General features: G+C 46.9%; 1 pseudogene; it reads left to right on the forward strand.

The window, feature by feature from the left end:
- Positions 1–221: 221 nt before the first annotated feature.
- On the forward strand, positions 222–22,459 carry LOC109785822 (F-box protein PP2-B15-like; annotated as a pseudogene).
- The last annotated feature ends 4,327 nt before the right edge of the window (positions 22,460–26,786 follow it).

Below are 26,786 nucleotides of genomic sequence, written 5' to 3' on the forward strand. Positions count from 1 at the left end.
ACCATTGTATTGGGTGTGTTGGGGACACAAGAGACTCATTGTTATTTGGTTGCAGGGTTGTTTGAGAGAGACCATCTTCGACCTACGCCTCCCACGGATTGATAAACCTTAGGTCATCCACTTGAGGGAAATTTGCTACTGTCCTACAAACCTCTACGCTTGGAGGCCCAACAACGTCTACAAGAAGAAGGTTGTGTAGTAGACATCAAGCTCGCCCGCGCATGCCGGTAGCTGCAGCAGACCCCGCTCGCTCGCCACCCTGCAGCAGCGGGCGCGTCGTCACCTGCTGCTGTGCCCTGCCGCCCGCCCGCGGGTTCGTATTTGTGCCACCGCCCGCACGCTTTGCCTCGCCACTCCCACCCCTTGCGCCGCGCTCGCCGCCCGCGCCCGCGCGCTCGCCCGCCCCTGCTCTCTGCCGAGCTCACCGCACCCGCGCCTGCTCTCCGTCGAGCATGCCGCGCCCCGTCGAGCTCGCCCGCCCGCCCACGCACTCGCCTGCCCGCGCGCTTGACCTCGCTCACTTGCCCTCGCCTGCGTCTGCCTCTCCCTCCCGCCCTCGCCTGCGCGCCGCACACCAAGCCAACGTCACCGAGCTCCGCCCCACGTCCGCGCCCCCCGCCCGCATGTCGTTGCCCACCAGAGCGCGGCCCCGCGCCTGCCACATTCGCCAGTACCGAGCTCGCGCCCGCGCGCTCTCCGGCGTCCGCACCAAGCTCGCCCGCCACCTGCTTCGCGCCCGCACCCTGCTCCGGTCGCCGCCTGCGCCGCGCCGCGTCCCGCTCCAGCCGACTCCGCGCCGCTCCGGTAGAAAAGCCCGTGGCTGCACGCGTTGGTGGGTGAGTGGACACGGTGGGCTAGAGGAGAGAAAAGAGAGAGAGCGTGACATGTAGGGCACGCCCGGACACAGCGGATGAAGAGAACGTCGAGGTGTCCGTTTTCTATCCGTTTTTGCGTTAAATCCAGACCAACTTTGGGCCAGAGATAGGGTGAAACGGACACTAAACGGACGAAAAAGTAAAATGGGGTTTACCGCTGGGTCGTTGCACGTGTCCGCTTTTACCGAAGTCAAGCAGATCGACCGAGGACGAGGAGGCACCGGCTGAGCCCTGCGAGATCACGCGCCTGCCGGAGGATCACTTGTCGGCGGCGCTGTGATAACCCACAAGTATAGGGGATCAATTGTATCCTCTTTCGATAAGTAAGAGTGTCGAACCCAATGAGGAGCTAAAGGTAGAACAAATATTCCCTCAAGTTCTATCGACCACCGATACAACTGTACGCACGCTTAGCGTTTGCTTTACCTAGAACAAGTATGAAACTAGAAGTACTTTGTAGGTGTTGTTGGATAGGTTTGCAAGATAATAAAGAGCACGTAAATAAAAACTAGGGGCTGTTTAGATAAAAACACAATAAAGTAAATATAGCGAGTGTGGAAAGGTGGTGGTAGGAGTTGCGAAATTGTCCCTAAGCAATTGACTACTTTACTAGACCGATAGCAAATTTTATGTGGGAGAGGCCACTGCTAGCATGTCATCCCTGACTTGGAATTCTATGCATTTATGGTTGGAACTATTAGCAAGCATCTGCAACTACTAACGTTCACTAAGGTAAAACCCAACCATAGCATTAAGTTATATTGGTCCCCCTTCAATCCCGTATGCATCAATTTCTATGCTAGGTAGAAGCTTCTGTCACTCTTGCCCTCCAATACATAGTCCTATCAACATACAACTAACCCTATGGTGTGATCCACGCGCGCACTCATATGATGGGCACCAAAGGACAGCAACATAACCACAAGCAAATTAAATCAATCATAACAATTCATCAACCACCGATAAGACAACGAAAATCTACTCAGACATCATAGGATGGCAACACATCATTGGATAATAATATGAAGCATAAAGCACCATGTTCAAGTAGAGGGTACAGCGGGTTGCGGGAGAGTGGACCGCTGTAGATAGAGGGGGGGAAGGTGATGGAGGTGTTGGTGAAGATGGCGGAGGTGTTGGTGAAGATCGCGGGGATGATGATGGTGGCCACGGCAGCGTTCCGGCGCCACCGGAAGAGAAGGGGAGAGGGGGCCCCTTCTTCTTCTTCTTCTTCCTTGACCTCCTCCCTAGATGGGAGAAGGGTTTCTCCTCTGGTCCTTGGCCTCCATGGCATGGGAGGGGCGAGATCCCCTCCGAGATTGGATCTGTCTCTCTGTCTCTCTCTGTTTCTGTGTTCTCGTCTACCCTTTCACCGTTTCGTCTATATATGGAGATTCGTAACTCCGATTGGATTGAAACCTTCGCCCAGATTTTTCTCCGAAAATTAGCTTTCTTGCGGCCAAAGAAGAGCAGCAACCGCCTTACGGGAGCCCCATGAGGGTCAGAGGCACGCCCAGGGGGTGGGGCGCGCCCCCTGCCTCGTGCCCCCCTCGGGCACCGTCTCGCGTTGATTCTTCTTCCCGTATTTTCCAAATATTCCAAAAATATTCTCCGTCCGTTTTTATCCCGTTTGCATTCCGTTTGATATGGGGTTTCTGCGAAACATAAAACATGCAACAAACAGGAACCGGCACTGGGCACTGGATCAATATGTTAGTCCCAAAAATAGTATAAAAAGTTGCCAAAAGTATATGAAAGTTGTATAATATTGGCATGGAACAATCAAAAATTATAGATACGACGGAGACGTATCAGCATCCCCAAGCTTAATTCCTACTCGTCCTCGAGTAGGTAAATGATAAAAAAGATAATTTTTCATGTGGAATGCTACCTAGCATAATCTTTATCACATATCTAATCATGGCATGAATATTAAGACATGAGTGATTCAAAGCAATAGTCTATCATTTGACATTAAGACAATAATACTTCAAGCATACTAATAAAGCAATCATGTCTTTTCAAAATAACATGGCCAAAGAAAGTTATCCCTACAAAATCATATAGTCTGGCTATGCTCCATCTTCACCACACAAAATATTAACATCATGCACAACCCCGATGACAAGGCGAGCAATTGGTTTATACTTTTTAACGCGCTTCAGCTTTTTCAACCCTCACGCAATACATGAGCGCAAGCCATGGATATAGCACTATAGGTGGAATAGAATATGATGATAGAGATTGTGTGGAGAAGACAAAAAGGAGAAAGTCTCACATCGACGCGGCTAATCAACGGGCTATGGAGATGCCCATCAATTGATGTCAATGTGAGGAGTAGGGATTGCCATGCAACAGATGCACTAAGAGCTATAAGTGTATGAAAGCTCAAACTAGAAACTAAGTGGGTGTGCATCCAACTTGCTTGCTCATGAAGACCTCGGGCATTTGAGGAAGCCCATCATCGGAATATACAAGCCAAGTCTATAATGAAAATTCCCACTAGTATATGAAAGTGATAACTCAAGAGACTCTCTATATGAAGAACATGGTGCTACTCTGAAGCACAAGTGTGGTAAAAGGATAGTAACATTGCCCCTTCTCTCTTTTCTCTCTTTTTTTACCTTCTTTTTTTTTGATGGGCTTCTTTGGCCTCTCTTTTTTTATTTGTTTGGCCTCTTTTATTTTTTTGATAAAGTCCGGAGTCTCATCCCGCCTTGTGGGGGAATCATAGTCTCCATCATCCTTTCCTCACTGGGGCAATGCTCTAATAATGATGATCATCACACTTTTATTTACTTACAACTCAATATTACAACTCGATATCTAGAACAAAGATATGACTCTATATGAATGCCTCTGGCGGTGTACCAGGATGTGCAATGATCTAGCGTAGCAATGACATCAAAAAACGGACAAGCCATGAAAACATCATGCTAGCTATCTTACGATCATGCAAAGCAATATGACAATGAATGCTCAAGTCATGTATATGATGATGATGGAAGTTGCATGGCAATATATCTCGGAATGGGAAATGCCATAATAGGTAGGTATGGTGGCTGTTTTGAGGAAGATATAATAAGGCTTATGTGTGACAGAGTGTATCATATCACAGGGTTTGGATGCACCGGCGAAGTTTGCACCAACACTCGAGGTGAGAAAGGGCAATGCACGGTACCGAAGAAGCTAGCAATGATGGAAGGGTGAGAGTGCGTATAATCCATGGACTCAACATTAGTCATAAAGAACTCACATACTTATTGCAAAAGTATATTAGTCATCGAAACAAAGTACTACGTGCATGCTCCTAGGGGGATAGATTGGTAGGAAACACCATCGCTCGTCCCCGACCGCCACTCATAAGGAAGACAATCAATAAATACCTCATGCTCCGACTTCATCACATAACGGTTCACCATACGTGCATGCTACGGGAATCACAAACCTCAACACAAGTATTTCTACTAATCCACAACTACCCATTAGCATGACTCTAATATCACCATCTTTATATCGCAAAACTATTGCAAGGAATCAAACATATCATATTCAGTGATCTACAAGTTTTATGTAGGATTTTATGACTAACCATGTGAATGACCAATTCCTGTCATCTCTCTAAATAGATATAATTGAAGCAAGAGAGTTTAATTCTTTCTACAAAAGATATGCCCACGCTCTAACAAATATAAGTGAAGCAAAAGAGCATTCTACAAATGGCGGTTTTCTATGTGAAGAGAAACAGGCAATCCAAACTTCAAATGAAATAAACGAAGCACATGAAGCATTCTATAAAGCCATACTCAAAAGATATAAGTGAAGTGCAAAGAGCATTCTATAAATCAACCAAGGACTATCTCATACCAGCATGGTGCATAAAAGAAAAATGAAAACTAAATGCAAAAGACGCTCCAAGATCTGCACATATCACATGAATGAAACGAATTCGAAAACATACCAATATTTGTTGAAGAAAGAGGGGATGCCTTCCGAGGCATCCCCAAGCTTAGACGCTTGAGTCTCCTTGAATATTTACTTGGGGTGCCTTGGGCATCCCCAAGCTTGAGCTCTTGCCTCTCTTCCTTCTCCTCACATCGAGACCTTCTCGATCATCGAACACTTCATCCACACAAAACTTCAACAGAAAACTCGGTAAGATCCGTTAGTATAATAAAGCAAATCACTACTCTAAGTACTTTTGCAAACCAATTCATATTTTGTTTTTTAATTTTGTCTACTGTAGTATAACTTTTTCATGGCTTAATCCACTGATATAAATCGATAGTTTCATCAAAACAAGCAAACTATGCATCAAAAATAGAATCTGTCTAAAACAGAACAGTCTGCAATAATCTGAACATTCACCATACTTCTGATACCTGAAAAATTCTGCAAAAATTATAAAAAATAAAAAATTTGTATAGAAAGACAGTGCAAAATGAATCAGAACCATTTGACGTCCCAGTTAAAAATGTAAAATCACGCACTACAGCCAAAGTTTCTGTCCTGCACCGTACAAACCAACAAGCATTGTAAACATCCTAAAGGCAAACCTTGGCACATTATTTTTATAATACAATGGAATTGTACAAGAGGATAATTATTTTAGTTGAAAAGTTTCTGTAATTAAGATTCACAAAGTTTCCATGGGCATGAACAAAGTTCAAGGACGTCCCCCACTTTCACAATGCTCGTCTATCTCACTTTCACTTTTCTTTTTGAAAAAGTTTTGAGTTCCCCTCTTTATTATTTTTTTGTTTTTAAACTATATAAAAGCACTCAACAGAAATAAATGACTCTCTAAAACTTCCGGGTTGTCTCCCTGCAGCGCTTTCTTTAAAGCCATTAAGCTAGGCATATAGTGCTCAAGTAGTGAATCCACCCGGATCCCAAGGTATATCAAAGCCAATTTTAATTAGCAATGATTTGGCATTTAGTAGTGAGTACAAAGCAACATATATCAAGCAAAGACGAAGTCTAACTCTCTTCCTATGCATCGGCATGTTATAAAAGAACAATCATGCACACATAGTAAAGGCCAATGCATAGTATAAACAGTTTCTTGCAATTTTATCATATTGGAAACATAGAGAGGTGGGAGCAGCAAGCACATGCATATTATATTCATCAAAATCATCATGTGCAACGGTAAAAGGCAACCCATCAATATAATCCTTAATAAGTGCAAACTTCTCCGATATAGTATAATCGGGAGAATTCAAAAAGATAATAGGACTATCATGCGTGGGTGCAATAGTAACAATTTCATTTTTAACATAAGGAACTATAGCAAGTTCATCTCCATAAGCATAATTCATGTTGGCATCTTGGCCACAAGCATAGCAAGCATCATCAAGAGGGGGTATTTCAAGAGAATCAACGGGATCATAACAATCACCATAGCAATCATCCTTCGGTAAGCATGAAGGGAAATTAAACAATGTATGAGTTGAAGAGTTACTCTCATTAGAAGGTGGGCACGGGTAGCTAATCCGCTCTTCCTCCTTTTGTTCTTCGCTCTCCTCATCATCTTTTTCATCCAATGAGCTCACACTAGTAGAAAACTGGGCTTTGGTCACAGGGCGGTTTTCACATTAGCCCCGGTTCAGTCACGAACCGGGACTAATGTGAGCATTGGTCCCGGTTCGTGAGCCCAGGGGGCCGGCCGGGGCCTCGTGGGCATTGGTCCTGGTTCGTATGGAACCATTTGTCCCGGTTCGAGCCACGAACCGGGACTAATGGTCCTCGCTCCTGGCCCACAACCATTTGTCCCGGTTCTTGGCATGAACCGAGACAGAAGGCCCGGATTTAGTACCGGTTCATGCCACGAACCGGGACCAATGAGGTGCCTGTATATACCCCTCGCCCGTGAGCAGAGCACTGGAGTGCTCTGTTTTTCTCTGGCCGGCGAGGGGAGGGCTTTGTGGTGCTCTAGCTCACCTCCTATGCACATGAGGTGTTCGATGAAATGCCCGAGCCACACTAGTTAAGCTTTGTCCTCTCGAAGCTCGACCACAAAGCTCCATTTTCCTCGAGATTTGTCTAGGTTTAGCGGCCCGTCACGTCCCATTCCCGTCTTCACCGCCGTCGATCGCCCGCGCCGATCTCGTCGCCGGCAACACCGTGGTGAGCCTCTTGTTCTTATCTTCTTTTTGAAAGAAAAAAATTCTTACTTTAGATAGATACTTGTCTAATTTTCTTACTATTTTATTCCTTCTTATTACATAGTGCGATGGTTTTGGTATCCGCCCCCGTCGGCCCTCGTCCTGTCTATGATTCGGATGTGGTATATATTATCTTTTTATAACTATTTGATTCATTTATTGTTTATGACAAATATACCGACCAGCGTGACATAGATTTTATTTATCTAGGAGGTGGTTGAACCGGAAATTCTAACCGACCCTATTGTCGAGAGGTTAAATTTAGTTGAAGAAGAAAACAATTACTTGAAGGAAAAAATAAAAAAAATTGAGGAGGAGAAGATGATATTGGAGTTGCATGTTGCGGATGTCGTCGATGATCACAAGATCAAGATGGATGCAATGCGCTTGAAGATTAGAAAGATTAGAAAATATGCCATTCATACCGAGGCTTGGTATCATTATGCCGTTGGAGCAATTGTTACCTTGGTTGCGATTATGATCGCATTTGTTTTCGCATTGAAATGTTTTTACATAGTTTCAATGTATGGTTTAATTAATTAGATGCTCTGGAGAGCTATATATATGTTGTTAGATGAGAACTATGTATGTACTTTGGTTCTAATGTGATGATCAACTTCTATTAATTTGGTCACTTAATTATCTATTCATGATGTTCTGTAATGGTTTTTGACACACTTAATTATATATAATGCACGCAGATGAACCGGCAATGGATGTACGGTGACAGACACACCTCCGAGTACATTAAGGGCGTGCATGATTTTCTCGAAGTGGCTGAGGCAAACAAACAGAATGGTTTTATGTGTTGTCCATGCCCTACATGTGAGAATACGAAGTCTTACTCTGACCGGAAAATCCTTCATGCCCACCTGCTTTACAAGGGTTTCATGCCACACTATAATGTTTGGACGAGGCACGGAGAAATGGGGGTTATGATGGAAGACGGCGAAGAAGAAGAGGACGATGACAACTATGTGCCCCCTGAATACGGTGATGCTGCAACGGGGGAAGCTGCTGAAGATCAAGAGGAACCAGATGATGTGCCCAATGATGCTGCAACGGGGGAAGCTGCTGAAGATCAAGAGGAACCAGACGATGTGCCCAATGATGCTGCAAGGGGGGAAGCTGCTAAAGATGAAGAGGAACCAGTGCCCGATGATGATGATCTCCGTCGGGTCATTGTCGATGCAAGGACGCAATGCGAAAGTCAAAAGGAGAAGCTGAAGTTCGATCGCATGTTAGAGGATCACAAAAAAGGGTTGTACCCCAATTGCGAAGATGGCAACACAAAGCTCGGTACCGTACTGGAATTGCTGCAGTGGAAGGCTGAGAATGCTGTGCCTGACAAAGGATTTGAGAAGCTATTGAAAATATTGAAGAAGAAGCTTCCAAAGGATAACGAATTGCCCGACAGTACATACGCAGCAAAGAAGGTCGTATGCCCTCTAGGATTGGAGGTGCAGAAGATACATGCATGCCCTAATGACTGCATCCTCTACCGCGGTGCGTACAAGGATCTGAACGCATGCCCGGTATGCGGTGCATTGCGGTATAAGATCAGACGAGATGACCCTGGTGATGTTGACGGCGAGCCCCCCTGGAAGAGGGTTCCTGCGAAGGTGATGTGGTATGCTCCTATAATACCACGGTTGAAACGTCTGTTCAGAAACGAAGAGCATGCCAAGTTGATGCGATGGCACAGTGAGGACCGTAAGAAAGACCGGAAGTTGAGAGCACCCGCTGACGGGTCGCAGTGGAGAAAAATCGAGAGAAAGTACTGGGCTGAGTTTGCAGCTGACCCAAGGAATGTATGGTTTGGTTTAAGCGCGGATGGCATTAATCCTTTCGGGGAGCAGAGCAGCAATCACAGCACCTGGCCCGTGACTCTATGTATGTATAACCTTCCTCCTTGGATGTGCATGAAGCGGAAGTTCATTATGATGCCAGTTCTCATCCAAGGCCCTAAGCAACCCGGCAACGACATTGATGTGTACCTAAGGCCATTAGTTGAAGAACTTTTACAGCTGTGGAATGGAAACGGTGTACGTACGTGGGATGAGCACAAACAGGAGGAATTTAACCTGCACGCGTTGCTGTTTGTAACCATCAACGATTGGCCCGCTCTCAGTAACCTTTCAGGACAGACAAACAAGGGATACCACGCATGCACGCACTGTTTAGATGACACTGAAATTATATACCTGGACAAAAGCAGGAAGAATGTGTACCTGGGCCATCGTCGATTTCTTCCGACCAACCATCAATGTCGAAAGAAAGGCAAGCATTTCAAAGGCGAGGCAGATCACCGGAAGAAGCCCGCCATGCGTACCGGTGATCACGTACTTGCTATGGTCAATGATTTACACGTAATCTTTGGAAAGGGTCCCGGCGGACTAGCTGTTCTGAATGACGTTGAGGGACACGCACCCATGTGGAAGAAGAAATCTATATTTTGGGACCTACCCTACTGGAAAGAGCTAGAGGTCCGCTCTTCAATCGACGTGATGCACGTGACGAAGAACCTTTGCGTGAACCTGCTAGGCTTCTTGGGCGTGTATGGGAAGACAAAAGATACACCTGAGGCACGGGAGGACCTGCAACGTTTGCACGAAAAAGACGGCATGCCTCCGAAGCAGTATGAAGGTCCTGCTAGCTACGCTCTTACGAAAGAAAAGAAAGAAATCTTCTTTGAATGCCTGCTCAGTATGAAGGTCCCGACTGGCTTCTCGTTGAATATAAAGGGAATAATAAATATGCCAGAGAAAAAGTTCCAGAACCTAAAGTCTCATGACTACCACGTGATTATGACGCAACTGCTTCCGGTTGCATTGAGGGGGCTTCTACCGGAAAACTTCCGATTAGCCATTGTGAAGCTATGTGCATTCCTCAATGCAATCTCTCAGAAGGTGATCGATCCAGAAATCATACCAAGGCTAAGGAGTGATGTGGCGCAATGTCTTGTCAGTTTCGAGCTAGTGTTCCCACCATCCTTCTTCAATATCATGACGCACGTCCTAGTTCATCTAGTCGACGAGATTGTCATTCTGGGGCCCGTATTTCTACACAATATGTTCCCCTTTGAGAGGTTCATCGGAGTCCTAAAGAAATATGTCCGTAACCGCGCTAGGCCAGAAGGAAGCATCTCCATGGGCCATCAAACAGAGGATGTCATTGGGTTTTGTGTTGACTTCATTCCTGGCCTTAAGAAGATAGGTCTCCCTAAATCGCGGTATGAGGGGAGACTGACTGGAAAAGGCACGCTTGGAGGGGGGAACTCAATAATATGCAGGGACGGATATTCTTGGTCTGAAGCACACTACACAGTTCTACAGAACTCTACCTTGGTGACCCCGTATGTCGATGAACACAAGAACAGTCTGCGCTCCAAACACCCGGAGCAGTGTGACGACTGGATTACATGTGAACACATCAGGACTTTCAGCAGTTGGTTGGAAACACGTCTCAGAGGTGACACCACTGTTTGTGATGAGTTGTACTCGTTGTCCAGGGGACCATCTTCGACTGTATTGACTTACAAAGGATACGAGATAAATGGGAATACATTTTACACGATCGCCCAAGATCAAAAGAGCACCAACCAAAACAGCGGTGTCCGCTTTGATGCAGCACCCGAGAGGGGAAAGGACACATATTATGGTTACATAATGGACATATGGGAACTTGACTACAGGCATGATTTTAAGGTACCTTTGTTTAAGTGCAAATGGGTCAATCTGTCAGGAGGCGGGGTACAGGTAGACCCACAGTACGGAATGACAACAGTGGATCTGAACAATCTTGGGTACACTGACGAACCGTTCGTCCTAGCCAATGATGTGGCACAGGTTATCTATGTGAAGGACATGTCTACCAGACCGAGGAAAAGAAAAGATAAGGAAGCGAATAGATCATACGATGAGCCAAAGCGGCACATAGTTCTTTAAGGAAAAAGGGACATTGTGGGAGTGGAGGGCAAGACAGACATGTCTGAAGATTATGAAAAGTTTCATGAAATTCCTCCCTTCAAAGTCAAGGCTGACCCAAGCATCCTGATAAACGATGAAGATTATCCATGGTTACGGCGCAATAAGCAAATGACACAAGCGAAGAAAAAGTGAAGACTTTCTCCCGCAACTATTATGATGATAGCATGCCAACTTTGTAATAGACGAGTATGATACCATTGTCCGTTTTGTACAAGAAGTGCATCTAGTTTTTGCCGTAACCCTCTCAACTTTCTTGCACATGCTATGTGGATGAAATGATGATACCATGCCAACTTTCAACCTTTTCAGAGTTCATTTGAAATGCTTTATAAGCCCTGAGTGCAGAGAGGTTAGGCCCGTAAGCCTGCTAATAAATATAGCAAAAAAGAAAATAAAAAATAAATACAGCAAAAAGAATTTTCATAAAGAACTAATGGCACTAATAGAAAGTTTATATGTTTTCTAAAACTAATGGCACTAACAGACAGTTTATAATTTTGCTGACCTAAAAGCAAAAAGAATTAAAAAATAAAGCAAAAAACAAAAGAAAATAAATAATGCAAAAAATTTAAAAAACTGCCATCTATTGGGCCACCACGGCCTGAATACGACTAGAAACCCAACCTGGGCCAGGATTCAGGCCCGCAGAAGGCCCAATTGGCCAACAGACAGCACAGTGTGACATTAGGCCCGTAAGCCTGCATTTGAGAGGAGCTCGAGAGGGCAGCCGCAGTGGAGCTTATAAACCACTCCGAGCCCCTCTCAACTAGCGAGGTGGGACTAAACTTTTGGCCGCGGGCAGCGCAAGGCCTTTGGTCCCGGTTGGTGGCACGAACCGGGACCAATGCCACCCTTTGGTCCCGGTTCGTAGCACCAACCGGGACCAATGCCTCCCCTTTAGTCCCGGTTGGTGCCACCAACCGCGACCAAAGGCCGCCGCTTCCCGCCCTTTGGGCTGCTGAAAAGAGGCCTTTGGTCCCGGTTGGTGGCACCAACCGGGACTAATGCCCACCTTTAGTCCCGGTTGGTGCCACGAACCGGGACTAAAGGCTTTCCTATATAAGTCCACACTTAGGAAATTTTTGACATACCGCGCTAGTTGCCCCCGACGCCGCCAGGCTGCCCGTGCTCGCCGTCGCCGCCCGCTCCTCATCGCCGTCGCCCCGTGCCCTTGCCTCGACGGGTCGCCGCCCGGTGCTCGTCGCCGTCGCCCTGCCCCCACGCGCCGCCCCGCCTTGTGCTCCCCTGCTCGCGCGCGCCGCCTCGGCGCCCCGAGCCCCCCTGCCCGGCCCGCGTGTGCTCGTCGGCGCCCTCGCCGCCCCCGCTCCGTCCCGGCCCCGTGCGTCGGCGCCCTCGCCGCCCCCGCCCCCGCCGTCGCCATCGTCCTAGCCGCCCCCGCTGTGAGAGCCGCCGCCCCGGCTCTGTTTTTTTATTTTTATTAGTTTAAGTTTTTTGTACATATGTGATGTATATGTGTATGTGGCTAGCTATAATGTATATGTGAACACAAAAAATTTGTATGTATGTAGATGTTCAAAATGTATGAATATATATGTCAAAAATGTTTTTTTGTTCATATATAGAAAGTTTTTATATATGACAATGGATATATATTCGATATATATGAGAAATGATGATCCACATGGAAAAGTTTTATATATGCAAAAGTTACAATTTTAGAAAAGTTTTATATATCTAGCTAGGAAGGGAAGAAGAAGAAAAAGAAGGATAGGAAAGAAGAAAATAAGAAGAGGAAAGAAAGAAGAAGAGGAGAGGAAGAAGAGGAGATATAAATAAGAAGAGGAAAAAAGAAGAAAAAGAAGAGGAGAAGAAGAAAGGAATAGAGGAGAAGAAGAAAAAATAGAAAATATTCTATTTTTTCTTCTTCTCCTCTATTCCTTTCTTCTTCTCCTCTTTTTTTTCTTCTTTTTTTTTCTTCTTTTTTTTCTTCAATCCTCTCCTCTATTCCTTTCTTCTTCTCTCCTCTTTTTATTTCTTCTTCGTTTTCTTATGTTTTATCGGGTTTGTCGTCGTCGATATATACCCCTCCCGATAACTTCAACACGAGGGGGGGGTCAATATACCCCCTCCCCGATAACATTATTTTCCCGTGTATGTATGTTGTCGTTGTCGATATTACCCCCTCCCGATAACTTCAACACGACGGGGGATATAACTTCAACACGAGAGGGGGTCGATATACCCCCTCCTCGATAACATTATTTTCCCGTGTATGTATGTCGTCGTTGTCGATATAAAACCCCCTCCCGATAACTTCAACACGTGGGGGGGTCGATATATACCCCCTCCTCGATAACATTATTTTCCCGTGTATGTATGTCGTCGTTGTCGATATATATAACTCCCTCCCAGATAACTTCGACATGATGGACGGTCGATATGTATACCCCCTCTCGACCGTGATAACTAATACCACGGGAGCACCCCCCGGCCCTCTCGCTTGACCAAAACTCTCGAGGACACCCAAACCCTAGAAAAAAACGATGTCGGTCTCCTACCCCCTCCCGCCGCGCCCTACCCTTGAAGCGTTGCCTAGGCCACCCCAAACCCGGAATAAGCTAGGTCTGCGTTTGCACTAATATATCCACCTGCTGTCATGTTTGTGTAATAATTGCCATGTTGTAATATTTGCAGAAACAATGGAGCACGGACGAGATGAGCAAGCAGAAGAGGTGTTGGGGGACATAATCTTAGCCGGAGGTGATATCTTGTCGTATCTTAACGACAATGATGGTCTGGAAGAACAGGGTGAAGAAGCTGGCTGCGGTGATCGAAGAGTGGAGGAGGAAAGACATGATTATGATGGCTCCGGTGACCCAATGCTGGTGCAAGAAGGAGCCCGTGGTGACGGCTCCGGTGACCGAACAGAGTCCGGCCAGGTAAATATATTAGTTAAGCCTGTGCTGACTAGCTAATTGATGCATTCATTGTTTTGGTATGTACACATATTAATTAACACTCGTCTTTCTTCTTTTTTCTAGCCCTCCGGATCGAGCACAACTGCGGTAAAGAGACGAGGCCCGAAGAGAAAGTTGCGCTCGGATGAAAGGTTTGAGATCACAGCAATCGCGCGCGACGGCCAACCGATTGAACCCCTCCGGACAAAGGATGCTTTTGCTGCTCAGTACGGGGTTCTAGTTAGGGACAAGATCCCGATCAGCATCCACCAATGGTATAAGCCTAAGAAGGAAGACCCTGAGGTGTCTTATGTCAATGATATGTAGAAAGATGATCTTTGGACTGAGCTGAAGGCAAATTTCACCCTACCGCCAGAGGAGGATCCCGAGAAGCCAGTTATAGACCAATTAATCAAGTCTCATGCTCTTAAGAAGATGGCAGACCTATTCAGGAGGTGGAAGAATGAGCTGAAAACGTTTGTCGACAAAGAAGAGACACCTGAATTCATCGGCCGGTATGAGAAGATCAGAGATCACTGGCCCGCATTTGTGGCCCACAAGACATCGAAAAAGAGTAAGAAGATGTTAGCGACAAACAAGATGAATGCTGCGAAGAAGAAGCTTCACCATCGCACGGGGTCAGGTGGCTACCTCAAAGCCCGGCCTAAGTGGGCCAAGTTTGAGAATGATCTGCTTGATAAAGGGATCGAACCACAGACAATGAACTGGCCAGACCGTTGCCGGACTTGGTTCTTCGGGGCTGGCGGAACCTTGGACCCTGTATCAGGGAGGTATCGTTGGACGGACGAGCAACTTGCAATACCCGTCAAGAAGATTCAGCACTATATCGATGCAGCGCAGCAAGGGACGTTCGTTCGAGACAGAGAGAACGACGAGCTCACAATGGCCCTCGGGAATCCTGAGCACCCTAGACGGACACGAGGCACGCCAGGCTCCGTTCCGTGGAAGGCTGGTTTTCCGGACGCGGGCGGTTACAAAACCCAGGAGAGGAGGAAAAAAGTGGAGCAAATCCAAATTCAGCGTCTGCACGAAAGGGTTCAAGTGCTAGAGGAACGAGACGGCAATAGAGATGCCGAAACTGCCCCCAAAGCTACACCGCCATCTCAGCGTAGAAGCAGCGTGGCTTCCACCGAGCTGCCTCAGCTGGAGCATGCGGCTACTCCTAGCTACCCCGTGGATGCTATCACGGAGTCTCAACATTGCCACCTTATGGCGGAATGGCAGAACTTGAAAGTCAAGGCGGCTGTTGGCTCTGTTTTACCTACTGAACCCGGCGCAACCTACCACTGCCGGCCGATTCCAGAAGGATATGCTAGGGTGATGGTGGATGAAATAACGGAGGGATTTCAGGACCTCCAGCTTGACCACCCTACCGGTGAAGGGGAGACTCGGTTGGGTTTAGCTCTGAAGACTCCATGCCTATGGCGGAAGGAGCTCATCAAGCTTCCGAACTGGACGGCTCCGACGAGTAAGGGCACTCCGCCTCCTCCTCCGCCTCCTCCTCTGGCGAGTGATCAGGGCACTCAGCCTCCTTCTCCGGCGCGTGGCGGCACTCCGCCTCCTTCTCCGCCAGCGCCGGCGCGCCAGGGCAGCCAGCAAGGGCGGAAGAGACCCGCCGCCGCTGCGGCTGCTCCGGCGCGTCATAGTCCTTCTCCTCCGCCTCGTAAGCAAGGAAAGAAGACAGCCGCAGCCGCTCCGTCTGCTCTGCCGGCGTCTAGCAGTACAGCTGCCAGAGGCGGGAGGCAATACAGATTCGGTCCTTCTCTGAAGACTCCAGAGAAGTTACCATATGAGAGGACCGAGGAGGAGAACGCGAAGATCGTGCGAGCCGAAGTGAAGAACTTCTTTGAAGGGGACAAAGCAAACAAACATCCACCTCCGGAGGAGAAGGTAGATCCGGTGAAAGCAAAGCGCACTCTGGCTGCCCTGACAAAACCACCAAAGTCTCCGCCAAGAGGCAACTATGAGCGCGTTCTTGGAAAGGCATATGCCGAAGCGGAGCGGTCGGGAAGTACTGTCAGTGATAAAAGGATGAAAGAACGACGAGCTGGGAAAAAAATTGCCCAGCTCGGCGAACAAGCGAACCAATCGTGCCCCCCGCTCAAGGTGTCAAAAGACATCGTCGCTAATGATCCGGGTATGGTGCCCGGTTATAGCAATCTTGGAGATTACCTGCCCGACGATGTACAATATGAAATCATGGAGGTGGACAACCACAAATACCATTACGGGAAGCCTCTCGTCAAAGATGTCAGATCTCTAAGCACGATGATGCGAAGACTACATGATTGGTACATGAAAACCTGCAGAGAGTCTGATGGGATGAGTACTTTGACGCTGAGACTTAAGCCGGAGCATGACCTCGTTGGAATTGAACTGCTGAATGTTCCATTTGAGGATTTCTTCCAGTTTTACAATCTAAAGTCCCTCGATAAAACAACGATCACTTGCTACTGTCTGTAAGTAGTACTACTTCTGTCATTAAGTCTCTCTATATAGGTCAGCTCTTTCATTGCATGTATTTATACTTATCCTCACTATATTATGCAGATTGAAGATCGTCGAATTGAAGAAAAGACAAATCGGTGATATTGGGTTCATTAACACAAATCTCATAGATGCATATACGGTTGAAAAAAATCCCAAAGAAGCCGAGGCCAACTTGGTACAATCGTTGGTATTAAATCAAAACAAAGATATAATACTCTTTCCTTACAACTTCAAGTGAGTGTTACTGTCTTGTGCATATTCGGTTTCCCTTATTAGTCCAGGTTATGGTAATGTAATTGATGACTTATGCATGCATGCGCAGCTTCCACTATATTCTCCTAGAGATTAAGCTTGAGCCGGGAGTAGTAACCGTCTTAGACTCGAAACGAAAAGATCCCCAGGACTATGCGAACATGACTCAAATGCTCCAGAAGTAAGTTAAATCGATCATTATCCACCATATCAGCAACTTTGTTCATTTCCTGATATCAAGTAATTGTTTTCTTTGTCTGGCAGGGTTTGGAGAAAATTCACCTCAAAAGCTCCGGGACTGCCAAAGAAGCTGCAATTTAAACACCCGAAAGTAAGTACTATAGTAGCATGTTCCGCGCATCTCCTAGTGATTCAAGCGCTAGTTTGATCAATACCATTTAGCATGCTTGCTTATCAGTTAGATTGAACTCTATTTCTTGTAAAGTGGTTGTGGCAGGAACCCGGGAATAATTACTGTGGATACTACGTTTGCGAGTCCATCCGCTACACGACCTGTGAGCGGGGCTACACTGAAGAACAATATGAAGTGCGTAAGCAATAATATTCACAAATTTATTTTATTGCCATCATTTGTGTTGATTTTCATTTATTCATATATATATGTATTGACCCCCTTCTTCAAATTAGATTTTTCGGAAGCGGGATCAACTCCTAGCAGAAGATCGTATGCGAGGAATTCAAGAGGAATTAGCAGCATTCTTCCTTGACCACGTGATCGCTGAAAACGGAGAATACTATGTGGACCCTGTGTTCATACAATTTAATTAGGAGATTGTATTGTAAGAGATAATTATTGTATATATGTAGCCGGTAGTGTCGGATAGATATACGAGAACTTGTTGTTCGACCAATCTCTCGGAGAAGGAGAGGTGGTCGATATCACTTCTCTCTGTATGCATATGTTCATGACGATCTTCTGTTTCCTTCATTTGATTACTAGCTAGCGTGTCTACTCCTCTCCATACGTATATAGTACGTAGCGTCGACCAAGCACGGAGATAAGAGAGGACACTCCTCTCTATTAATTAGACACGCTAGCTAACTAACACAATATATGAAACACCTAAATTAACCCCCCAAAACCCCTAAACCACCCCCTTTCAAAAAAAACAAAAACCTCAGCTCCTGCCAGGTGCTGACGCGTGGATGCCTATTGGTCCCGGTTGGTGGCACCAACCGGGACCAAAGGCCCTCCTGCCTGAGCTCCCCCCACCGGCCACGTGGATGGCCTTTAGTCCCGGTTCGTGTAAGAACCGGGACTAAAGGGCTAGGGCATTAGTAAAGGCCCTTTAGTCCCGGTTCCAGAACCGGGACTAAAGGCCCTTATGAACCGGGGTAAAAGCCCCATTTCCTACTAGTGTCACAGTTTCATCAATTTCTTCTTCCATAGACTCCTGCAAAATATTAGTCTCTTCTTGGACAGCGGAGGAGACCTCGATATATGGTTTAACATAGGCATTAGAACCATAATTCTCATAACAATATTCAAGTATGGCAAAATTTTCAAATTTGTAAAGAGTAGCATCATACGTTTCAATCAAAGAAGCAATTTCATAAGCACCCTTAAAAGCAACAAATTCTTCAATTTGTTGAACATCATAGTAATTATAAACACCCTTAGCATACGAAGATACGATTCCATTATCAATAAACTCACATTGGTAGGGAAGGTGTTTCTTAGGGTTTTCAGAACAACAAGTAACATCATATATTTCACATAAATTCCAAGCATAGCATTGCAAATGATGAATTTGATCCAGTAAACGTTTCCCTTTTCAGATATATGGTGTCGCACATAACAAGCATGCTCATCTAAGGATTTTCCCTCAACTAAGCTGGTTGAGGTTTCAGCACGAGCACAAAGGGATCGAAGATGATCCAAGTAAAAAGCTTCAGGAGTGTGATAGATTTTGAGTGGTTCTTCAACCATTGGTTCAGCAGGTACAACTAATGTTTTTGGTATTTTGCGTTTCCTACCCATAACTAAAGATAGAAAACAACTAAGAACAGCAAATAAAAATTACTTAGTGATAAAGCAAACAAGCACACACAAGAATATTAACCCCACGCTATGACTCCCCGGCAACGGTGCCAGAAAAAGGTCTTGATAACCCATAAGTATAGGGGATCAATTGTAGCCTCTTTCGATAAGTAAGAGTTTCGAACTTAACGAGGAGCTAAAGGTAGAACAAATATTCCCTCAAGTTCTATCGACCACCGATACAACTGTACGCACGCTTAGCGTTTGCTTTACCTAGAACAAGTATGAAACTAGAAGTACTTTGTAGGTGTTGTTGGATAGGTTTGCAAGATAATAAACAGCACGTAAATAAAAACTAGGGGCTGTTTAGATAAAAACACAATAAAATAAATATAGCTAGTGTGGAAAGGTGGTGGTAGAAGTTGCGAAATTGTCCCTAAGCAATTGACTACTTTACTAGACCGATAGCAAATTTTATGTGGGAGAGGCCACTGCTAGCATGTCATCCCTGACTTGGAATTCTATGCACTTATGATTGGAACTATTAGCAAGCATCCGCAACTACTAACGTTCATTAAGGTAAAACCCAACCATAGCATTAAGTTATATTGGTCCCCTTCAATTCCGTATGCATCAATTTCTATGCTAGGTAGAAGCTTCTGTCACTCTTGCCCTCCAATACATAGTCCTATCAACATACAACTAACCCTATGGTGTGATCCACGCGCGCGCTCATATGATGGGCACCAAAGGACAGCAACATAACCACAAGCAAATTAAATCAATCATAGCAATTCATCAACCACCGATAGGACAACGAAAATCTACTCAGACATCATAGGATGGCAACACATCATTGGATAATAATATGAAGCATAAAGCACCATGTTCAAGTCGAGGGTACAGTGGGTTGCGGGAGAGTGGACCGCTGTAGATAAAGGGGGGAAGGTGATGGAGGTGTTGGTGAAGATGGCGGAGGTGTTGGTGAAGATCGCGGTGATGATGATGGTGGCCACGGCAGCGTTCCGGCGCCACCGGAAGAGAAGGGGAGAGGGGGGCCCCTTCTTCTTCTTCTTCCTTGACCACCTCCCTAGATGGGAGAAGTGTTTCCCCTCTGGTCCTTGGCCTCCATGGCATGGGAGGGGTGAGAGCCCTCCGAGATTGGATCTGTCTCTCTGTCTCTCTCTGTTTCTGTGTTCTCGTCTACCCTTTCACCGTTTCGTCTATATATGGAGATCCGTAACTCCGATTGGATTGAAACCTTCGCCCAGATTTTTCTCCGAAAATTAGCTTTCTTGCGGCCAAAGAAGAGCAGCAACCACCTTACGGGGGGCCAACGAGGGTCAGAGGCGCGCCCCCTGCCTCGTGCCCCCCTCGGGCACCGTCTCGCGTTGATTCTTCTTCCCATATTTTCCAAATATTCCAAAAATATTCTCCGTCTGTTTTTATGCCGTTTGGATTCCGTTTGATATGAGGTTTCTGCGAAACATAAAACATGCAACAGACAGGAACTAGCACTGGGCACTAGATCAATATGTTAGTCTCAAAAATAGTATAAAAAGTTGTCAAAAGTATATGAAAATTGTATAATATTGGCATGGAACAATCAAAAATTATAGATACGACGAAGACGTATCACGCTGTCCTGCACGGCACCGCGTGACGCCTGTCACGCCACGGCGGTCTCCTGGGCCTTCCATGCCGCGGCCGACTCCAAAGTTGTCTGGGCCTGCTTTCTGCCCCCACCGGTGATCTCCGGCCACTTGCCGACAGAGAGCCGGCGCCGCGCACCACGGCGGTCTCCCGGGCCTTCCTGGCCTGCTTCCTTCCCCGTGGCCGCGACCTCCCACCGCCGCACAGGAAGAAGGACCTGTTCCTTCGCCTATCCAGCAGCCCCGTCCTCCTCCCCGACGGACTCGTGGTACGTACGTGTAATGTAATGTATACAACCTGCGGTGAGAAAGAAATTCGGTTGATCGCTGACTATCGATCCCGTACATGTGGTGTGTGCGCGTGCAGAGCATGTGGCTGGACAGGGAGACCGGCACCAAGTGCTACATGCTGTCGGCGAGGGAGCTGTCCATCGCGTGGGGCGACACGCCGGACTACTGGACCTGGATCCCTCTCGCCGGCGGCACTAGGTTAATTCGCATTCGCTTGCCCTCCTCTCCATTGCATGCGGCTACCTTTGTTGGGCATAAGCCACCGCAGGATGCGTCGGGTGCGAGCCAGGGCGCGCCGGTTCCGTGGCCGTGCGTGTGTGTGAGTGCGTGTGTGTGAGTGCATGTAGTTAGCACGTAGTTAGTGCGTGTGTGTAGTTTGACTAGGTAGTGGCCGGTGTAGGGAGTGTGCGGGCGTGCGTTGGACTGCTGGCGATGGAGCCGGAGGAATGAGCGCGTCCAGGCCGTTGGTGGCCGCGTCGTCCGCGTATGGGAGCGGCGGGAGCGCGAGCCAGGTACGGCGTGAGGACGCGGGGCGTGGGCTAGTGCGTGCGGACGAGCGCGCGTATAAAGCCGCAAAGGTCTCTGTGTATCGAGTGGCCGGGACTGAGTACGTGCTCAGGAAAAAAGGAACGCAGTTCGTGCTGCGGGTGGCGTACTGCGCTGAAAAACCTCTCGTGTCCAGTGCCTCGTTCTTCTTCCTCCTTTCCTCTAGTCCTGAGCGAGAGAGAGTGAGAGCTCCAGTGAGAGGCACGGCAAGGCTACGGCAACAACAATCAAGAGAGAGTGAGAGCTCCAGTGAAAGGCACGGCAAGGCTACGGCAACAACAACCTTGTGTTGTTTGCTGAATGATGCTGCCTTCCTATGTCATCTTGATTGCAATTGCTTTGGTCGATGGTGCTGCTGCGTTTTCTCGTCCATCCAATTCTAGTTGGGTCAAAGCTAAACTAATACATACTACCAGTAGTTGCCGCCAACATAGACATACTAACTAGCTATAATCGAAATCAGTTTCGGTGATATATTCAGACATGCCAAGTTGAAGTAAGTCAGTTTCTCAAAGATGACCCTCCCTAGCTATTTGGACTCCATCCAGGTTCTCCGAGGGCGCTCAACTCAAGGCAGTATGCTGGCTGGACATCCGCGGCAAGATACAAACTAAGATGCTGTCCCCGCGCTCAGCCTACACAGCGTACATGGTGTACAAGTTGGTAGCCGGTTGCTACGGGCTGGACTCGCCAACATATCAACCAACACGGTCTGCCTCCAAGGGCAAGTCCGTGAGCATGAGCAATGCTGCGTCGGAATGGTTCTTCCCGAAAGGGCCGATGGTTGGATGGAGCTAGAGCTGGGCGACTTCTTCTGCGAGGAAGATGAAGATGGTGACGTGACCTTCGGTCTCGCGGAGACGAAACAATTGAACTGGAAGAGTGGTCTCATCGTGCAGGGCATCGAGATCAGGCGCAAGGTACGACGTCCTCGCTGCGACGGCGACTGTTACCACTGTCTTTATTCATCGATGCTCTTTTGGGTTTTGTAGGAGGCTGGAGAATTTCGGTTAGTAGTCTTATATTTCTAGCTGATCTGTGTACAGAGAGAGGGAGGGAGGGAGGGACTAGTCTCTTTGAATAACCAGTGTTGGTTGCATGGAGATATCAATGTGTATTTGTGAAGTGGAACCTTGCAGAATAACTAAATACAGTATTCTGTAGGCCTCAGATTCAGCTTTGTGTCCAAGGCTTGTTTTATCTGCATATCACTGCTTGTTTGGCTGTTTCCATGTGCAAACCTTCAGATAGTGTGATGACTTAATCTAAGGGACTGAGATTTGTCCTGGTGCTTGTTTTAGTACTGAAATTGTCCATGTGCCTGATGATTATTATGATGATGAGCAAGACAAACGTTGGCCAGCCAGATTCTCATCTGCAAGACAACAGATGGATGCAACAGAAGAGGATGATACTCTCTGTATTCTTCCCAGCAGGAATAGAGTTTGCTCCCCATCTGAATTATTTGTTTTGTTTTCTCTTGTCTTTTCTCACAATATAATGATAATTATTAAAAGGGGGGCAACCCGGTGCATGTAGCTCCCGCTTGCTCAGGGTCCAGGGAAGGGTCCGACCACTTTGGGTCTATTGTATGCAACCTTTCCCTACATTTCTGTAAGAGGCTGTTTCCATGACTTGAACCCATGACCTCACAATGATAATTATTAATGGAGGAAAATCAGTAATATTTCAACTCGATTTAAACCAACTGAGCAGTGTGAATCCACTTCGGAATTAATGTTTTTCTTAGAATTAATTTTTTTTATTTGTGTAAAAGTTGTATTAGTAGAATACTTTGGCATCCATTCCAAATTAGGGGATTCTGCTATGCTATTCCACTCAACAAATTAGCCTCCCATTAATGTCACCAATCTGCTCCTCAAATTCCCAGGATGATACCCACCTTAATGCACCCATGTCATGCCTTTCACTCACTTTCAGATGGAACTTAATGCAGCCAACTTTGACATACATGGCTGATAAGAGAGGATATAGCAGTATTGTCAAGGCAAGAGCACATACACTAAAAAGGAAAGAAAGAAAGAAAAGATGCGAGCAAGCGAGCGGTCAACCTGCAGCTAGCGAAAACTGACTTCTGCGATGATGATTCAGAAAGAAACAAGTAATCTCTGAAGACATAGTTGACTAGCACTGCAACTCATATTAGGCATACAAGAGAAGAACAAGTATGCATGCAAGATGAGGTGTCATCAGCAAGCACATGTTCAAGGGGGTAATTAGTACCGTACCCTACCATTTTATCTCCTCGCAAGTTCCTGTTTATTTGTATAATATCAATAACTGTGAAGATCAAACCGACCGAAGAATGCTGCATTCGATTGTCGACATGAGCAGAAACCAGGAGATTTACCATCAACTCAGGCCACTGCATCATAGTGAAGAGAACACTAGTTCATGGAAACAAAAATTTGGGTGTGTGCAGGAACAGGGGTATTTATTAATGTAGGGTAATGTGTTTACAATCAGAATGAGCGCTGCTACAGGGACGACGCTGGCCGGCCGATGTTTGAACGACACTATGGATCGAACCATCCATCGTAGGAGTAAGTGTTGCACAGCCGCATGATCAAGTGTCGTCTGCAAATCGTGCATCGAGTGTTGGCCACAGAGTAGTTCCGATCAGAATTGAGCAACTCGGCAATAAACAAAGGGGCCTGTGGCAGGCAAACATTGGCCTCTACACCCCTCCTAGCAGCTTGAGCAAGTTGGTGAGCTACTCTGTTTCCTTCCCTGTTCACAAAATTGAACTGAATTTCAGGAAATTTAGCCACAATTTATTTTAATATCAGCAAGCAGGTGTCCATGTCGCTGCCCAAAGCATCAATCCGAACTTGGCAGTCTGACATCTGCTGCACGTGTTCCTGGCCGGGCAAGCTGCGATGCAAGCATGCGGTCCAAATTTTCTGCCTCCGAAACTCTGGAACAACTCTGAAGACGACGAATGCACGCAGAAAGGAGTTCTTCGCCGATGCAGTTTCGGATGACACATCCTCCAAACGCCACTCCAGACCGATCTTCGAAGTCTGGAGAAGCCGGTGCCTTGTCTGGCGTATTGGTCTGTTGTCGGATATTCAACAGTGTGTCTGAATAGTAGTTCTTGAGGAAACCAACAGACCGTGCGATTGATTTTGGTTTATGGGTGTAAAGTTTGGTTGATGTGATCACACTTTCAGTTCATATAGAGCTTAACATTTACTTCCTTCATCCCACAATATAAGAAGTTTTTGCGAGCTATGTTAGATTACAAAAACGTCTTATATTATGGAAGGAGGGAATACATACATGACTAGTAAGAGAAGATATACTAATATTGTCAAGGCAAGGGCACACGCGCTAAGAAAGAAAGTGAGTAACCTGCAGCTAGAACTGATGAGAGAACACAAGGAAAGGAAATTACAGACCATGCGTTGCATAGCTTGTGTTCTCTTGGCAACAAGGCGTAGGCTAGGGTTCCCTCCCCTGCCGCCCGTGGGAGCGCCAGAGGAGAGGGTCGCGGTATATGTTGGATAGGAGTAGCGGCATATGTTGTCAAGGTGGTGGATTCAGGCATATTGTTGTAATACTTTGTACGGTCCTCGAGAATAATCAATAAAGTGGCCGTATGCATCTCCCAGATGCAGAGGCCGGGGGTCATCCTCCTTTTCTAAAAAAAAAGACCATGCGTTGCATGTTTCACCAACTGTACAACATGTATTGCATTCGCAGATTGATGATGCAACCGACCAACACTGGTGTTTCATTCGACGAGACGGCTAGTAGTAAGTAGTCCGCATCACAGAAGATGATACACTTTTATCTGTTGTGTTCTTCTTCTCAGAGTCTGGATCTTGTAACAGACCATCTCAGACTGAGGAGAACAGAGTTTGCTGCTTCTCATTGTTTCTCTGGATAAACTCTCAGTAAGTAATTCATAATAGTTGGAAGGAAAACATTACTACTACCACAGTAAGCTTTCCAGGTCCAGCTGAAATCCACTGCCTAATCAATCAGTGGTTTTTATTTATGTTTGTACTAATAGTAGTAGTAGGTAAAGAAAATCTGTTATGAAACAGGGGAGGGAGTCGGTCCTCTTCCCCACTCCTCTTGAACGAGAGAGAAATCGTGGACCATTGGATCTGAGCATCCAACGGCCGCGCCTTCTTTCACCTTCCTCCCTATTTACGAAGTTCAACACGGCGGCGGCGGCGTTCCGGCATCCTGTGTGTCAGGACCTCCACAGACGAAACTGAAGATCTGAACACTTATATTGTAGCGAGATCGTTTTTCGGTTCCATTGGCATCCTCACTCGTCTGATCTGCATCTGGCGGCTTCCGTCGCTTCATACCGATTCGCAACGGCCAGCTACTTCTGGCCACAGATCTCCTATCTAACGGCTGCCAGACGCCAAGCGGTCACTATTCACTTTTCCAACAAGATCACTTTAGCTTTACTGCTTTTATCATTTTGTAGCTACTTTTTTAAGGGACACTTTGTTGCTACTTTCTTTAGCTATTAAAAGCATCTCCGACAGCCGCGCGATATAAGCGTCGCGCTGGAAAATACAGATTTTAGCGCGTGCACAGCCGCTCCGGGCACTCCAGCGGAGGCGAAAAAAAGCGTGCGCGGCATAAGTAGTTCAGCGCGCTGGGCGAAACGGCATCGCGCGCCTCTTATTTCGTGCGCCCGCTTCCGCGCGCTGCACACTCGAGCGCCCGCGCTGCACCCACTCCGCCACACCGCTTTCACCCCGCCCGCGTCGCCGCCAGCGAATTCATCCGATGGACGGGCGCGCCGACATCCCCCTCTCCCCTTCCTACACCCGCGACCCCTCCGCCGCCGCTGCCGGCGCAAACCCTAGCGCGGGGAGCTTTGGTTTCGCCTCCGCCGGTGCTCCTCCAAGCACCGATCTTGCGCGCGGCCTTTTCATGGCGCCACAGACGACCTCGGCGGCGGGTGGCGTCGCGCCGGCACCCGCCGTGAAAGCCACGTGCCCCCCTCTCGAAGCTCCCGAATGCGGCGCAGGCGAAGGCGGGTAAGGTGTCCGGGAAGAAGAACAAGGTTGCGGACGACTCCTCTAGGCGATCGAAGAAGAAGTTGATCGGGTCTGACGCGGCGGGCGCGTTCGAATGCTCCATATTCATCCCATATTTAGGCCGGGCTAGATACGAGAGGTGCCGATCAGCCCGAAGGTTTGAAACCCGTTTGAGACACCCATCATTTTCGTGACCGTGCGGTTCGCCCAGCGTTTTTTTAATGATAATACGTGTCTCATTCATATCACAAAGAACAATGTACAAGTCACGTAAAGACCAATATGACAAAACTAAAAAGGTAGCAGAACATCTCTGAGCTTGATAGCAACGTCCGTCACTTGCCTTCGGCACGACCACAACAGCCACCGAAGAAAAGAACGACGAATCACCTCTTCACCCACCCAGCGTTTGGGGCAGTTTTATCGACTGTATCAGGTTATATAGTGTACATAAGGTAAGCACGATACGAGACGTCACAGGTCACACGATACTATTAGTTTATACTATCGTTCTACCCGGTGTTTCTTCTTAAAAAAGGTTACCCGTGAT

The sequence above is a fragment of the Aegilops tauschii genome, chromosome 5, assembly GCF_002575655.3.
Source record: "Aegilops tauschii subsp. strangulata cultivar AL8/78 chromosome 5, Aet v6.0, whole genome shotgun sequence".
Classification (NCBI taxonomy): domain Eukaryota; kingdom Viridiplantae; phylum Streptophyta; class Magnoliopsida; order Poales; family Poaceae; genus Aegilops; species Aegilops tauschii.